The sequence below is a fragment of the Anabrus simplex genome, chromosome 1 (genome assembly GCF_040414725.1).
Source record: "Anabrus simplex isolate iqAnaSimp1 chromosome 1, ASM4041472v1, whole genome shotgun sequence".
Classification (NCBI taxonomy): domain Eukaryota; kingdom Metazoa; phylum Arthropoda; class Insecta; order Orthoptera; family Tettigoniidae; genus Anabrus; species Anabrus simplex.
In genome coordinates this window covers 592,301,806-592,318,371 of record NC_090265.1, presented here as the reverse complement: position 1 = coordinate 592,318,371, position 16,566 = coordinate 592,301,806, and the positions used below count along the sequence as shown (strand labels likewise).

At 38.2% G+C, this 16,566-nt stretch overlaps 1 protein-coding gene across 3 annotated transcripts in view; it reads left to right on the top strand.

Annotated features, from left to right (window-relative positions):
* Positions 1-16,566, top strand: part of Chd1 (chromodomain-helicase-DNA-binding protein 1) — a 447,987-nt gene that overhangs the window by 397,094 nt on the left and 34,327 nt on the right. The gene's annotated exons all lie outside the window — the stretch shown is intronic.

Genomic DNA, 16,566 nt, shown 5'->3' with positions numbered 1-16,566 from the left:
ACTCGATACTTATTGAAACATGTCACCACTTTGTCATTTGTTTTTCACATTACAAATTTAAGGGATCTGATAGCTTTCCGTTTTCATCCTATACCCATGGTTCAAATTACAGTATATGAAATGATCGTAGGTGATGGAACAAAATTATTTAAAACTCATAGTGTTGATGCTGATGATGCTGGTTGTTTTAAGGGGCCTAACATCGAAGGTCTCATAGTGTTAGGTGCTACTGTTTGTAAATGAAATCTCCTATACAGAAGAAGATTATTCCCCATTTTTAGTAATAGCTTCTGAAAGTCTTGTATTTGGTGTCATTAGGTCATAATATTCCTTTCCATTTTTAACAGTCTTGGCTTTTTTGGGAGATCCTATGTTTCTTTGTTTAGTTTGTTATAATAGAAGCCATTTCTTTTCAGTTTTGACATAGTTAATCTATAACTGTGAGGTTCTTCGGTCTGTCAAAACTAATTCAGGATATATCATCCTAGTTAAACATCGAGTTCAAGCGACTTGCAATGCTAGTTTTTAAGTTAACTGATGTGTGGTGTGTGTAAACATCAGTATAAATGTTTAATGAGAAAATAAGGAAACAGTAATCACAATGTGTTGATAGGAATTTAAATTGAATGTGTGATAGAGACTGGATAAATGGTAGGAGTGAATAAAATTACAGTACATTTTGGTGTTACATAAATGACCATAGGAGGCAGGATGCTGAAGAGGTGATAGATTAAGTGAATACGAGAAAGTGGGCAAGTTACTTTATAATTTGTGAAGCAAAGTTGATTTTTTTAAAAAAAGTGAGCAAAGAGAAAATGGTACACCTATTACAGAGTCCATTTTGCTAAACAGAGCCTTTAAATTCAACAAGAAGAAGGAAAAAAAAACGTTATTTACTTCTCATACTGATTGGTTCAAGAGGTAGGAGAAGCACTGGCATTAGGCAACTGAGCATTTGAGGAGAAATAATTCTTGCTAACGTGGGATTGGATTTTTCCCCCCCTCTCTCTCTCTCTCTCTTTTTTCAAATTGATTGAAGAGAATATTTTGATTCTGCTTATAAATTTTGGTCCAACTTCAAGAACATCTGCATCAAAGGAAGAAAAATTTGCTTTAAGTAATAGAGGAAAGAAAGAAATAGTTACAATACTGATATGCTCCAGCACAATCGTAAATCATTAGTTGAAACTTCTTCCTACACGGAAGGAAATAAATTCTCTTCATTTAAAAAGTTGGGAAGTGCAGAGATGACAATGGCTCTTTTAATATTTAAAAAAATTAAGTACCTATTTGCTACAGAAGCCAATCAGTAGTCACATAGATAGTTGGAACAGTTATTGAGGAATGACTTAACTGTTTGTTTGTTGGGAACATTTTTAAATCTGAAATATCTTTTTCAGAAAACTCTTATGCCTGTTGCTCACGGTAAAATTTTCTATCAAATTTATTGTACAATAATTTAATTTTATATAATTTCTGTTGCTCACGGTCAAATTCAAGTTTTGTAAAAAACTTTGATAAAACTTTTCATAAAATAGGACGTTCTATTCCGTAAAATTAATTTTACGAAACGAACCAATCAGTGAAGCTGACATCACGATGATGCTGGCGCTACGTCGTGAGAAGATTGTGAAGCTCGATGGTAAACAAACACTTCTTTCTAAAATGGCAGGATCCGGGTGGACTAAGGAAGCTGTTAGCGTTTTACTGGACGAATACCAGAAATATCCTTGTTTGCATGAAATTAAAACGCCACATTACCACAACAGAAATGCAAGAAGAGAGGCAGAAAACACAATCGCCTAATTCCTATATGAATGCTGGTCTTCTAACCTCAAGTAAATTTCGACCAAAGACAGCAATCCTCTACCTTCTTCTCTTATTTTGATCCAATCCCGAGTCCAGCATTTCGTGGCATTTCTTTTCTTCCTTTTTCCCACTGTACATCATATAATTGCAGCTAAAGCAGCAAGTTTTGCTTTGTTTGTTGGAGCCATACTCTCAAAAGCAATGTAAGTTGAACAGCTGATTCTTGATTTAAAAGTGTATCGATAGATGGCAGCACATACACATCTTAGTTCAGAAGTGAGTTCATAGATGGCCATCCTGATGCTTCCACGGATTTTATAAAATAATTTTACCGTGAGCAACACAACTTGTTTTCACCAAATTTTTATAAAATGAATTGTACAACAAATTTTACGAAACATGTTACCGTGAGCAATAGGCATTACCACCTTGACATTGCCCATCACACCCCTATGCTGATGTGATGTGATGTTGTGTGTCAGTCGAAGAATTCTGGTGCAGGTCTTTTCTAGTTGACAGCCATGAGCGACCTCTGTGTCTGGGTGTGTGGTGATGATAATGGGGTAGGGAGAGGATGGAACCCAGTGTTGGCAAGTAGCCTACTCCTACTGAATAACAGCATGGGGTCTGCTCATGCCTCATGCTAAACAGCTTTAAATTTTTTCTCTCTGAAACGAGTTGGCCGCGCAATTCGGGCCATGTAGCTGTTAGGTTGTGTTTAAGAGATAGTAGGTTCGAACTCCAGTATCGGTAGCCCTGAAGATAGTTTTCCGTGGTTTCCTATTTTCTCACCTGGTAAATGTAGGAGCTGTACCTTAATTTAGGCCATGGCCACTTCTTTCCCAGTCCTAGTTCTTTCCTCTCCTATAGTTCACCATGAAACCTATCTAAATCAGTGCTACGTTAAACTATTAGCCCTCCCACCCTCCAAAAGTTACTTTGTTCTTGCAGCCAGTGGACACAGGTGTTTCAGAATCACTGAAGAAAAGATATAAGCATACCGAACTTATTTTTTCCATCCTTTTCACTTTTGCTTTTATCTATGTAAAAAGGTCATTGCATGATCAAGACACGTTAGAGAATGACTTTCCAGATCTTGCAGTGAACTTTTTTGTTCTTACAGAAAGTTGCTTGACCATCCAGAAAACGAGTTTCTAGGAAGCAAAGAGGAAATTTAAGATTCTAGCCTAGTGAACTTTAAGGAAAAAATTCCAGACTGTGACAAAGATTCTAATGGTGTTACTAAGAAAATGGATGGAGTTATCATCATCATTCTCTATTCAGCATCCTGAAAGACTCCAGAACGCTAAACTTGACCAAGCAGACCCTCACTGACATGAAGTCAAGAGTGAAATTCATGGGAGAAATCTCAGACGAATTCCTGATAAAAACTGGTGTCTGGCAAGGAGACGGACTGTCACCCCTCCTCTTCAACCTCGTCCTAGATAAGGTGATGAGGGAATGGGAAAAAGAACTGAAAGCACAAAATAGCTGAAACCCAGTAAACATTGGGACACAAAAAAAAAAAAAAACAAGCTTGAAATTCCATGCTTAGCCTTCGCGGATGAGCTGGCCCTTTCGTCCAGCGATGAAGTTACAGCAATAAAGCAAGTTGAAATTCTCCAAGAATGTGCCAGAAAGGTCGGACTTCATATCTCCTTCCAGAAAACTGAATTTTTCTGTGCAAAACTAGACATCCATAGTCTCAATACAAAATACGGACAAATCAACAGAGTCCCTCACTTCAAATACCTGGGCGAAATTCTCAAACCAACCGGACAAGAGGAAATAGCCCAAAATAACCGTGTCCAAAAACTCAGAAGAGCATATGGGAGAACAAGAGAAATCTACAACAAAAAAATATATGTCTCTCCACGTTAAGATTAAACATTACAATACTGTAATCAAACCTGAGGCTTTATATGCAGGGGAAACTCTAACGCTTCATAGAAAGGGCGAGCTGGAAAATACCCTAAAAGAAGAGCGAAAAATCATGAGGAAAATTTTAGGACCAAGACACATAGAAGAAGGGTACCGCCTCCAAACCCAGAAATCCACAGAAAAATTATCTAATATTACGGCAGACCTCAGGAAAAGAAGGCTAAAATTTTATGGACATGTTAAGAGGCTTCCAGAAACCAGACTAACCCACCAAGTTCTTGAAAGAGTTGATAAACTGAAGAATTTTCCTTGGATACAACAAACACAAGCGGACATGAAGAATGCACAAATTTAACCTGAAGAAATTTTGAATCAAAATATATATAGAAAGAAAATTGACAAGTGGGAAGTTACTCCAGTGAATGAAGTACCAAAAAGAGCAGGTACCAAGTGAATGGAAGAAAGGAAGAGGATCTTTAGTCAACAGATGAAAGCATCCTGGATCCTCCGCAAACGAAAGGGACTATTCACGCATAATAATAATAATAATAATAATAATAATAATAATAATAATAATAATAATAATCGTATGGCCTCAGCTACCATGTCCAGACATTCAATTTGACACCATCTGGTTGTCTGCTCATCAATTTCAACGTTCCGTTTTACCCTAGGCCCGCTAGATGGCAGACCAAGTAAACCGAAACTCTCTTGGGCGTCTATGGCTGTGATTTAACGAATTTTGTTTGGAAGAAAAACGAGAAAGTTAGATGACTCACAGCGAAAGACTCCTCACCAGGGGGAGGGGGCTGCAATTCGAATCCCAGTTGAAATGAAAAGTCAAATCCATGTGGTTCACTTTTCACATAAAATTGTAGTTCCCATGGCTATGATCACAATTTCAATAACCACATTAAGCTACAAGTTTGCTCTTTTTGGGAATACTGTATTTTGAGAAACTGCAATGGAAAATTATTCTTGTAATTTATCTAGAAGTAAGTTTCTAAGTTGTTGTTGTTGTTGTTGTTTTAAATGATTTAATGTTCATTTGTATTATTTATTTAGCTCTGAAAGTGTTAAAAGACTTTGAATAAATTAATATTCCTTTTAATTTTCAGTACATGACATATTGTAGTATGAGTTTCAAATATCCCTTCCTTGAGTCTGTGAAACTTGTCATTTTCGATAATTCATTATCCTCATAGTCCACTCAAAATCATATGCATTTCCCCCCGTCCCCCTCAGATATATATCTTCCCGAACATGAGTGGAACCATTAAGGAAAATATGTTATTGGACAACAGTCACGAGTGTAATATTCGCTACCAGGCGAGTTGACCATGTAGTTGGGGCCGCGCAGCTGTGGACTTGCATCCGGGAGATAGTGGGTTCGAACGCCACTGTCGGCAACCCTGAAGATGGTGGTTTTCCATAGTTTCCCATTTTCACACCAAGCAAATGCTGGGGCTGTACCTCAGGTAAGGCCACGGCCGCTTCCTTTCCATTCTTAGGCCTTTTCTATACCATCGTCGCTATAAGATCTGTGTCGGTGTGATGTAAAGCAAATTGTAAAAATAAAATAATGTAATATTCACTACCAGTTGACTCCCTTCGATGAATATTTCTGTGTAGTAAGACAATGATATAATGTTTAATAGTATAATATATCTGTTAAATCATTCAGAGCACGTCTAGTGCATCTAAGTGTTATGAAAGGTGCTGTTCATAGGGTCAGTCATGCTGCAGTGGTACTTTCTGACCCAGTGAGGAAAGCAATGGCAAACTACCTCACTCCTCTTCTTGCCTAGTACGCCTCATTTTGATGCTGCCATTGGTTTTTGTGGTTTCCTTATAATTGCATAACCTTTGATGGTGCTATTTGAGGATCCAACCAGCCTCTGGGCTGATAACCTAACAGACAGACAGATCTGTTAAATATTGTGTGCTGCATAGATGTATATTCAAGACAAGTGACTAGGAAGCAGAAAAGGAACTCACACAAAAGATAAACACAGTGGCAGGCTAATGTTGGCAGAGGGAGTAACAGGAAGGAGAGATAAGAATAAACGTGAACATACAAAAAGACTAAGTCAGACAGTATCCATTTCTTAACATGCTTCTTAGACTCCTTTTAGGTCTATTTCCTGTGATATTTTATAGTTCATTTTGTTATACTTCCATCCTCCTCATCTTACTATTCTGTTACCAGTCAGTAAATTTTGTAGTGCACTTTTACTCTTTTACTTTTACTTTTGCTCACCTAAAGTGGATATTAAACCTTAAGCATTTTGTCCTTGATACTCCTACCAGCATTCACAAATTGGGAGTTTGCTTTGTTACTCAGTTGGAAGGAAAGCGGAGCCTCACTGTAAAGCGTAATTATGAGTATCATCCCTGCCCAGATGGATTAATGGTAGTAGAAGAACTGATGGCTGCAATTATGGAGAATGGTTGTACAAGGGGACTGGTGAAATAATATTTTTTATCTTCTGTAGTTTTTGACTTACAGTCTTATAGTCAGGAGATAACTGAATATGAAGAATAAAATATTCACAAAGCACCCATGTTATGTTTCTCCAGTCAGTGTTAAGAGATTTATTAATAAATGGTGATTAATTCTTTTTTATTATTATTATTATTATTATTATTATTATTATTATTATTATCATTATTTGCTTTACGTCGCACCGACACAGATAGGTCTTATGGCAGCGACGGGACAGAAAAGTTCTAGGAGCAGAAAGGAAGCGGCCATAGCCTTAATTAAGGTACAGCCTGGTGTGAAAATGGGAAACCATGGAAAACTATCTTCAGGGCTGTCGACAGTGGGGTTCAAACCCACTATCTCCTGGGTGCAAGCTCACAGTTGTGCGCCCCTAACCGCACGGCCAACTCGCCCAGTAAACGGTGATCGTTACTCATTATATATCCTACCTCATCTTCTAATGTAATTATCAGATATTTCTGTTTACAGTGACAAGAGTACCAGTCCTTCAGTTCGGAGTATTTATCCATGTCAGGAGGAACTGCAATACTTCTGTTAGCAGTGTAATTTAATTTTCTTGATGAAAGTATTGTGCGTTTTAGTGCTTGAGTGTTTTGTGTGTATCATAAACATATCACTAAATAAACCTAATACAGACAAACAGAAATTGATGTTAAGTAGTCAGTCCCAAAACATAATTTTTCCTGTGAAAATATTTTGACGTATGCCTCAGGGAAGATACATTACCGTACTTGATTTCTCAGAGAGTCAAATTTTCATAGATAAAGCATCTGGCATAAATAAATTAACTGTGCCACGTATACCGTATAAACTCGAGTACCACCCGCACTGTTTTTTCGAAAATATCGCTTCCAAAATTGGGTGCTGGTCTTATTTATAACTTTGGGAAATTTATATTTCTGAATGCGCGTAAATCGGGCATCACCGCCGGCGCGGCTTGGCAACATTGCTCTCTCCGCTCTCAGTGTATGCTACTTCCGCACTTGGTGTCAGTCTCACGCACGTTCTCGGAGTACCAACATGAATTCCACAAAGCGTTTGCGATCTTTTACTGCGAGTGAGAAACTGAAAGTAGTTCGGGAAGCCAAAATTATTGGAAATTGTACCACCAGTAAGAAAATGCGATATTGACGAGTCGTGTATTCGCGATTGGAGAAAGAAGAAAAATGTGCTATTAACATATAGTAGTGATCATAGAGCTTTTCGTGGACTGGGTGTACAGTTTCCAGAATATGAAGAAAACTTTATAAATATGTGACAGAAAGGCGGGAATTGGGACGTGGTGTGTCAACCAAAATGTGTCAGCTAAAGGCATTAGAGATCTCAAAGGAACTTTCATCGGAAGGGTTTAAGGCAAGCCGAGGATGGATTTGTAATTTTTATAAAAGAAATGGGTTGAGCGTACGAAGGTGTACCCGAGTTTCACAGCATCTTCCTAGTGCCTACAATGAGAAGTTATTGTCATTTCAGCGTCACATAATTCGGTTGCAGAAGGAAAATGCATATTTGCTTTCCCAAATTGGCAATGCAGATCAGACGCCAGTCTACTTTGAAATGCCAGTGGACAGAACTATGAATGTTAAGGGTGCGAAAAGTGTTAACCATTAGAACAGGTGGTAATGAAAAACAACGGTGTACGGTAATGTTGTGTATTCTTGCCGACAGAACCAAATTGCTGCCGTATATTGTTCTCAAGCGAAAGACGCTTCCTAAAAACCTACCTGCTGGTGTTATCTTCAGATCTCAGAACTCCGGCTTGATGGATAGTTCATTTGTGGAAGACTAGGTAAAGTGTGTCTGGCATCGTCGCCCTGGTTCATTATTGGGACAAAAGAGCTTGCTTGTTCTCGACAGTTACCGCGGCCACACAACAGACGCTGTGAAGAAACATATCAAGGATGGGAAAACCGACCTAGCAGTCATTCCAGGCGGGATGACGTCTGCTACAGCCGCTGGATGTGTGCGTGAACCGTCCATTTAAAGCAGCCTTGAAATAGCTCTGTACAGAGTGGATGGCGGCTGATAATCATACACTGACGCCAACTGGTCGCATTCAGTGCCCAGAAGTTCAGCTGGTGTGTTCGTGGATTTTGACGGCATGGAATCATATCCCTGGAGACCTCATACGGAAGAGCTTCAGGAAATGTAGCATTTCTAATGCTAAGGATGGCAGCGATGACATTTTGTGGGAAGGTGATGGTGATGAAAGTTCCAAAGTTGATACTGGTGATGATGATGAATGAGCTCTTTGGATATCGTTCTGGAAATGTTTGTTTCGTTTTTTTTGTATTTTCTAATCATTTGATGTGTTTTAGTAAAGATTGTAAATAATTCTGACTTCCTCTTTTTTTTAAAAAATTTTGTTCTTTCAAAATAAGGGTGCGGGTCTTATTCGGTGGCAGGTGGTGTTCAAGGTATACGATACGTCAGACAAGTTGAACTCACCAGGCATTCTATATTCTTCAACACTTGGGTGATACATTAATTTTCCTAAAAGAATTGAACATCTTCATTGTCGCATATTCTCTTTTTGAGTTTAATGTGACCCATGCTTTTGCCTTCTTTTTAAAAAAAATGTCTTTTCTTCAGTTCTTTTGACTCACTTTCAGATTAAGGACAGTCAGCCCTATTCATACTTTCATTCCACCTGGGAATCAGATTGCGCTTCTCCATTTACGTAAACCACCTACATAACTAGTTTGCTATATACTGTACAGTAGAACGTGCTCAAAGCAGAACTTGAATAAAGTGGAAACTTGTCCACTATGGAATAATTTCTTGGTCCCAGCAAAGCTTATAGCGTTATAATGTTTTTACTTTTGTATAATGCGGAATCTCCTCAACGTGGAGTAATAAATGAAAGAGTGCTTTAAAATCTACTTGAACAGTGAAGAAAATATTAGGAACTTTTGTAGTCCTACATACCATATTTGTGCATTTTTCGTGCTGGTATGATCAATGTCACTATTTGGACAAACTGACGTATGTGTTTGAAGAGAGTGATGATACGGATTGTGGAACTAATGAAGTACTTGAAAACACATTGGCAATATCCAACTTGTGTCAAGTAAGAAACATTCTCTGCGAGGCAGAGGACTTCTTTAGAAGTGATGAGCAACTTACAACACCATATTTTTGAATCAGATAAAGCCCTTCTAGCAGTGAGAAAGGGGAGGAGACTGAAAAAGGAGTAGACGAGCAAGAAGGTGAAGATCAAATCAAGATCCGAACGTACGGTCAGGCCCACTGTGCTTTTGTGACGTAAAGCTATTTGCCATTACATCTAACTCTTCCACTTTCCTTGAAGTAATATACTTAGCTCAGGACTGCATTCAGAAAGACACAATTAGAAGGAAGAGAAAACAAGTTTCTTTGTTTAATTGTGGAAGAAAGCTTAGTGTTATGAAGTACTGTATAGATTTTTATGATGGTAATAAGTTTAAAGAGCATATATCCAGTGTTCTGAAATAGTATAATATATTGTTGTAAACTTGTCTAATTCGGAAAAAAAAAAAATTTGGTCCCTTGTGTTTCCACTTTAAGCACGTTTTACTGTGTTGAATTCTTTGTTATAATTTTCTTGAATCGCATTGAGTTCCTTAAAGTTCTTGTTATGGTGTCAGGGACGAGGTGAGATGAATTTATATGGCATGTTTTTACAGCTGGATGCCCTTCCTGACGCAACCTCAATTGGGGAGCTAATAAAGATGAAATGAATTATAGTGATTGAAATTGGGTTAGGAGGTGGAAGGAATAAGCTGTGGCCTGGGAATTAGAGCTGTCTTGGCATTTCCCTGAAAGTGAAAATGGGAAACCACAGAAAACCATTCTCAGGACAGCCGATGGTGGGGTTCGAACCCACTAGTCTACCGAACACAGAGCTTGGTTCTGTAGCTATTAAAATGTGTGGCCACTCTGCTCTGTTCCTTAAAGTATGTGCATAAATTATTTTTGGTTCAATTTTGAATTCATATCATTTAAAAAATGATCATGCATTATTTATTTATTTATTTATTTATTTATTTATTTATTGATTGATTGATTGATTGATTGATTGATTGATTGATTGATTGATTGATTGATTGATTTATTTATTTATTTTATTTTTATTTTTATTTTTTTATTTTGGCTTTTACTGCAGGGATTGTCTGAGGACATGTTCAGCCTGCCTGTTGCAGGTCTTTATATTTGATGCCCATAGGCAACATGTGCATTGTACATCTGAAATGATATTGAGGTAGGGAGGGGGTGAAACCCAGTGTCGGCACATAGTTTACTTCTGTCGAATAACATCAAAGGGTCCATTCATAGCTTAATGTCTCCATCCATCCAATGAATCACCATGAATAGCACCCTACAAAATTAATTTTAGATTATTATAATTTGACTGGCTAGAGATAGGAAGGAGGAACTCAGACCTCACTACATTTGGGAAAACAAAATCCCAGCACCAAGAAGGAGTTGTGCTAGATAAAAGAAATTTGGGAGGCATGTTTGCACATCTGAAAGGCGACGCCGATTCCTATTTTCATGCCAGCCAATGATGACCTTGCAAAGCAAGTTTGCTTTAAATACGTGCTGTACACGTAGTGAATGTTAGTCATTATCCGGTGTTAACATTGTGAGGTTAAGGGTGAGTCAGACATGCCTTTATCAGCAGTTTACTAACAAGGGAAGTACCCCGTCTCGAACGGCTAAAACCGATAGGAAGTGGGCTTAAAGTATACAGTTGTACCTATGTCAATAGCTATCAAGGCCATTCATCTGTAAAAGTACGTGTTCGGTCGTCAGCGCCATCTGACTGTCAGCGCACAGGCCGCGCTGCATTAGAGCTGTGCATGCAATGCCTGTTAGTCAGTTGCAGTGTGCCGTAGTATAGTGCACACACAAACATCCAACATGAGTAGGTGGAAACCAATAAACGATGAGAATGTTGTGAAGTTGCTGTGCGAAAAGGTACGCCGACGCTACACACTGGATAGTGAAGATGTAAGTGGAGTGAAGGATGGGCCACTTGCATGCATGTTATATGATATCATAACGCAGAAATACAATGGATCTGTAACAGAACTATATACCGACACATTGGAGAGTAATGGTGACTGTGAGGCCGATGGCGTAGAAGAAACAGCACATGAGTATGAGGATTCCAAACGTACCGACAATCCAGCAACGGAAGGAACTACACGTGACAGTGATTTTGCTACTTCACCCCCAAAATGTGTAGGAACAAGTGTGATACAGACTATTCATGACCGAACATTGGACAACATTTATGAGGTTTATTATAATCGCGGTTACAATTCTTATCAGAAACTAATGAAGCGTTATAGCTACATTAGGTCGAAATCAAACTGCAATTTTAGATTATGTGATGCGCAAAAGGCAAGACCCAGGTCTGTTCAAGGGAAACAAAGCATTAAAATTGAAGGCTTTAAAAGAGTCTGTAAAAGCACAATTTGACAGAGCTAGAGATAATGGATCAGTGGTCCACTACTGGCACATTCAAGAGTGGGCTCTGGAGGCCGCTTGAGCAGTTTCTCTGGACAATTTTGAAGCGTCGTTGCATTTTGTTAGGGCCTTCAAAGACGAATATAATATTTCGTCCAGACATATCACTATGTTTATGTCTCGCAAAGAGATGGAAGAAGAGCATGTCATTATACAAACAGCAGAGGCATTTGTGGCAGACGTGAACATGTTTATTCAAGACGGGAATATAATGAAGGAATGCGTGTGGAATAGTGATCAGAGCCAATTTTTTTTATGAACTAACGTCTTCTACAACACTTTCACTTTCAAACAGAGGGGAAAAATCAACGGTTGGTCTGATACAGTCTATGCATAGTTCTACGCATAGTTACACAATTGTGCCCATGAGTGGCAAATTAGCGAACAAGCTTTACATTCGTCTGCAGGAAAAGGATGGAACATTTGGTCCGCAGATTGCAAAGAGTCTGACAGCAATGTGTCCAGGGAACATCCATGTTGAAGCGAGTAAAAGTGGAAAAATGACTAAAGCACATATGAAAAGCTTTCTTTAATTCGGTCCTCGCTGAACATGTTGGTGAGAGATGTCTATTACTTTGTGATTCCTGGTCAGGACGCAAAGACTACAGTGCCATTGAAGAATGTTTTCCAAATAAAGATATTACATTAAAGATTTTGCCACTAAAGACAACCAAATACTGTCAACCTCTGAATGTATATGTTTTAGGCAATAAAAGCTCTATGTCAGGCGCATTGTTGATTGTGTACGTTTGCAAATAGATACCACGCAGGCCACTTTACATGATCGATACTTCATCATCCATCTTCATTCCGTCATCTAAAACCGACTATCTCCACCAAGATGCAGACCTATGTTAACATACGCATGGCAAAGAACAGGATATGATGTGGATGTTCCTGTTGCTTCGTTTGATAATGTGATCACCGTGGCATTTGAGTTTGGACTATTGCAATGCGGGAACATTGTAAATAATGTAGTATGTCTACATATTGCCCTCGTTAAGTGTGCATATTTTTCCATTCCGCTGTGTTTTAATCACTTCATTGAAACTCCACATTTACACTTCGACGTCGAATAAAGGACAACAGAGTATCTTCTATTGTGGGAAAGATGACTATGTCAACACGGTACTGCATGTGTTAAGAGTTCTTGTTGCAAGCACGTGTTCAACCTTTTGCCAAATGATATTGCACCACATCTGTTTTTTGTTACTATAATGGTCCGAATTGCCTGTTGCACGGTAGTTTCTGCTGCGAATTGTGTTTCTGCAAACTTCGTACGCCATAACTTCCTAACATTGATTGTACACTAATGCGGGGTTTTACAGATAAATGCCCTTGATGGGTAGTAGAACAGATATATCTTCATATGTTAAGCGCACTTCCAGTCGGTTTTAGCCGTTCGAGCTGGGGTACATCCCTCGTAAGTTTGAATGAGACCGTGTATTAGGGCTACATGAAGGTAATGTTCTTTCCATGATATTGCTGAAAGACTTGGCAGGGATGTATCCACAGTGCATCGATGTTTGCGCCAGTGGTTAGGGGAAGGCATTTTCTCAAGAAGATGGTGATCCGGCCACACACAGGCCTCTACGGAAAGGGAAGACTGCCGTATTTGCCACATGGCTGTGGTGGATCGTACTGCATCTGCAGCAGCCATTAGACCTTCAGTTGGCAATGACACAGCGAACCATACATACCGATTACTTACGGGACAGCTTGCACAAGACGTCCTGTAGAGTTCATGCCACTAACTCCGAGTCATTGCCATCTGGGACTTCAGTAGTGTCAAGCTAGAGCTCAATGGAGGGTGGAGTGGAGATCTGTTGTGTTGTATGATGAGAGCTGTTTCTGTCTTTGCCAGTGGTGGCCATAGTTTGATAAGGAGGCTGCCAGGTGAGTGCTTGGAACCAAGCTGTCTGCAGCATCGACACTGGACGTGCACAAGAAGTTTTGGTCTGGGGAGCGATTTCCTTTTACAGTAGGAGAACTAACATTATCCCAAGAACCTTGACAGTGCTCTATTATGTCTGATTGGTGACTGAACCAGTTGTGTTGCCATTCATTTGCAGTATTCAAACAAGGGAGTGTTTTCCAACAGGATACCATTCGTTCTCATACCGCTGCTTTCGCCGAGCATATTCTACAGAGTGTTGACCAGTTGCCTTGGCCTGCAAGATCACCAGACTTTTTACCAATTGAGCACGTATTGGACAACAAATCCAGCATCATCCAATACCAGCATTAACCATTGCTGATTTCAAAATCAAATCAAATCAAATCAAAATCTCTTTATTTGCAAATGAGGTGTCTACCTCGGTGGCAAATGGTACACTAAAATACATTATTGTCAAGCACTAATATTAAATTAACAAGAGAAGAAAATTTTCCTATAATACAGTATTATACAATTTACGCTAACAATGTTTTCTATTAAACACCCAGCTCATCCTTAATAAATTTATATTGTTTACAAAATTCTACTTATAATATCTCCTGTACTACTTACAAATATAGTCAACTGATATACAGTATGTGGACTGACTGGCCAAGTGCAATAGGTGTGGAACTCCATGCCACAAGATGACATACAGCACCTGTACGATACAGTGCATGCAAGTTTGCGTGAATTCAAAATAGTGGTGACTACAGAGTTTATTTATGTACCACCATGTCACATATCTTCTCGAAACTTCAATAAAATAAATGTTAGCCTAAATTGCATTCCTCTAAACTAATGTCTTCTTGGTGTTGGGATTTCATTTTCCACCAGTATATTATTTCTCCAGTAACTCTGCTTCTGACACGATATAAATAAATAAATAAATAAATAAATAAATAAATTTCTCCAGTGCACCTCACAGATACGCCATTATAAGAGGTGAAATGTGACAGTTTTGTAAATTGGATGATAATATTCCTTCCCTCTTGTGAAAAAATTAACTTTTTTAACATCTGTATTAAAGAACACATCTATTTCACATTGGTTTAACCCTTTCCACTCTGAGATATTTTCTTTGAAATTTGAATATTTTTCTTACTTCAATGTACATAATTTTGAGCCTAGATTTCAGGAAAAATAGAAAAAAATTATTTTCTTTGCCGTTCTCATGGAAAACCACCCGCACGATCGTGCTAGTTAGGGTTTATTTGAACACATTTCTTTTCTGAATGACACATGTTAAGAATATGAAATTCTGTAAGTGGATGATTTTATTTACAATGAATCAAATATTTGAAATAAAATAGGTTATAAAACATCAATATAGAACTTATATAAGTAGAATATTCTTTGAAAAGTAGTCTTTGGTTCGATGCCTTTTGGGGACTTGGTGATTGACGTGTAGATAAATGATTAGAGAATGATCAGTAGAATCATTATCTCCTGTGTGTTCTTCCTCTTCGTCAATATCACCACCGTGATGAGAATCATCAGAATCATTGTCTACATGTGAAGATATAGGATCAGGTACCCACTCATCATCACCATCTTCACTGAGTAAATCCTCACAATCAGATGCATAGGTTAACCTCGCTATTTCTTCATCTGATATCCCTAAAATTCATATAAATACATGTATTTTGTATTCACGTAAGTATACTAATGCTTAATTAGAGAAATCTTCCCAGAATACTAATGATCACTTTTGAGGTTAGAAACACACCATTACCTCAAATTAAACCCTAACCCGCAACATCGTGCTAGTTACAGTTTATCATAACCGCTAGGTTCAAAAAGTAGCATTGTTGAGGATATGTATACCTTATATGATGATTCTAGGATGTTTTAAAAAGATTCACAATGAAATCAATATGTAAAAGATAGTTAAAAGGTACAATTTAACTTGAGGCCGCATGGTATGTTTTGTTTACAAAAGTTTAAACACTATGCTGCCTCCTTGTGCCCAACTATCGAAATAAAAACAACTGCAATACGAAGCGCGGAACTCACACGATCATTGCAGCCCGGTGTGGTGCAGGGAAACAGGTTAGTTTTCTTTTAATAAAATAAAAACCCAATCCGAGCGATCGTGTGGCTCAGGGTAGAAAGGGTTAAAATCATCATAAATTGGACATTCTCATTGATCATATATGAATGGAATGAAACTATTTCAAAATAATACACATCTGCAATCACTAACTCCTTCCTGAACTCCCATCTTTTCTCCATCATGTTCCTTAATGCAAAAATTACAAAAGGTTGATCTGTCTCTTCAAAATCCATATTGTTCTTCCCCCATTTCCTTGTCTACTTTCATTCTCAGTCTTCCCTGTAATATCCTCTCAAAGATCTTTGCTATATGTGAAATGAATATTGGGATTATCAGACTCTTCCTCCAATCATTTTTCTTCCATATCACTCAAAATAGTCTGTATATCCAATGTAACCCTACTGGTCCTGCTGCCTTTATCATCTCTGTAGTCACCTCACCCACACTGCTGCTTTGCCAATTTTCATCTTCTTTTTAGCTCCTTCTATTTCCAGTATTGTTACATCTTCATTTTGGTTTTCTTCCATCATTTCTTCTGCATGTTCCTCCTCTTCCTCCAGTTCTTTGAATTTGATATTAAGTAATTTAGCAAAATACTCCTCCCCATCGCTGGAGAATATCCTCCCTTTGTATCAAAATTTTACTTGTATCTATCCTTACAATTGTTTTATCTTCTCTTCTGTTTACTTTGCTTTTAACCAATCCATACAACACTTTCTTATTTTCTGTAACATCCTTTTGCAATGTTTCTATGAAGTTTTTCTAGCACTTCCATATTTCTGTCTCCTATCCAGTTCTTCCATGTTTTTTGTTCACTGCATTTCTTACCTTCTTATTCAACCTTTTCCTTCTTTTACCCTGATACTC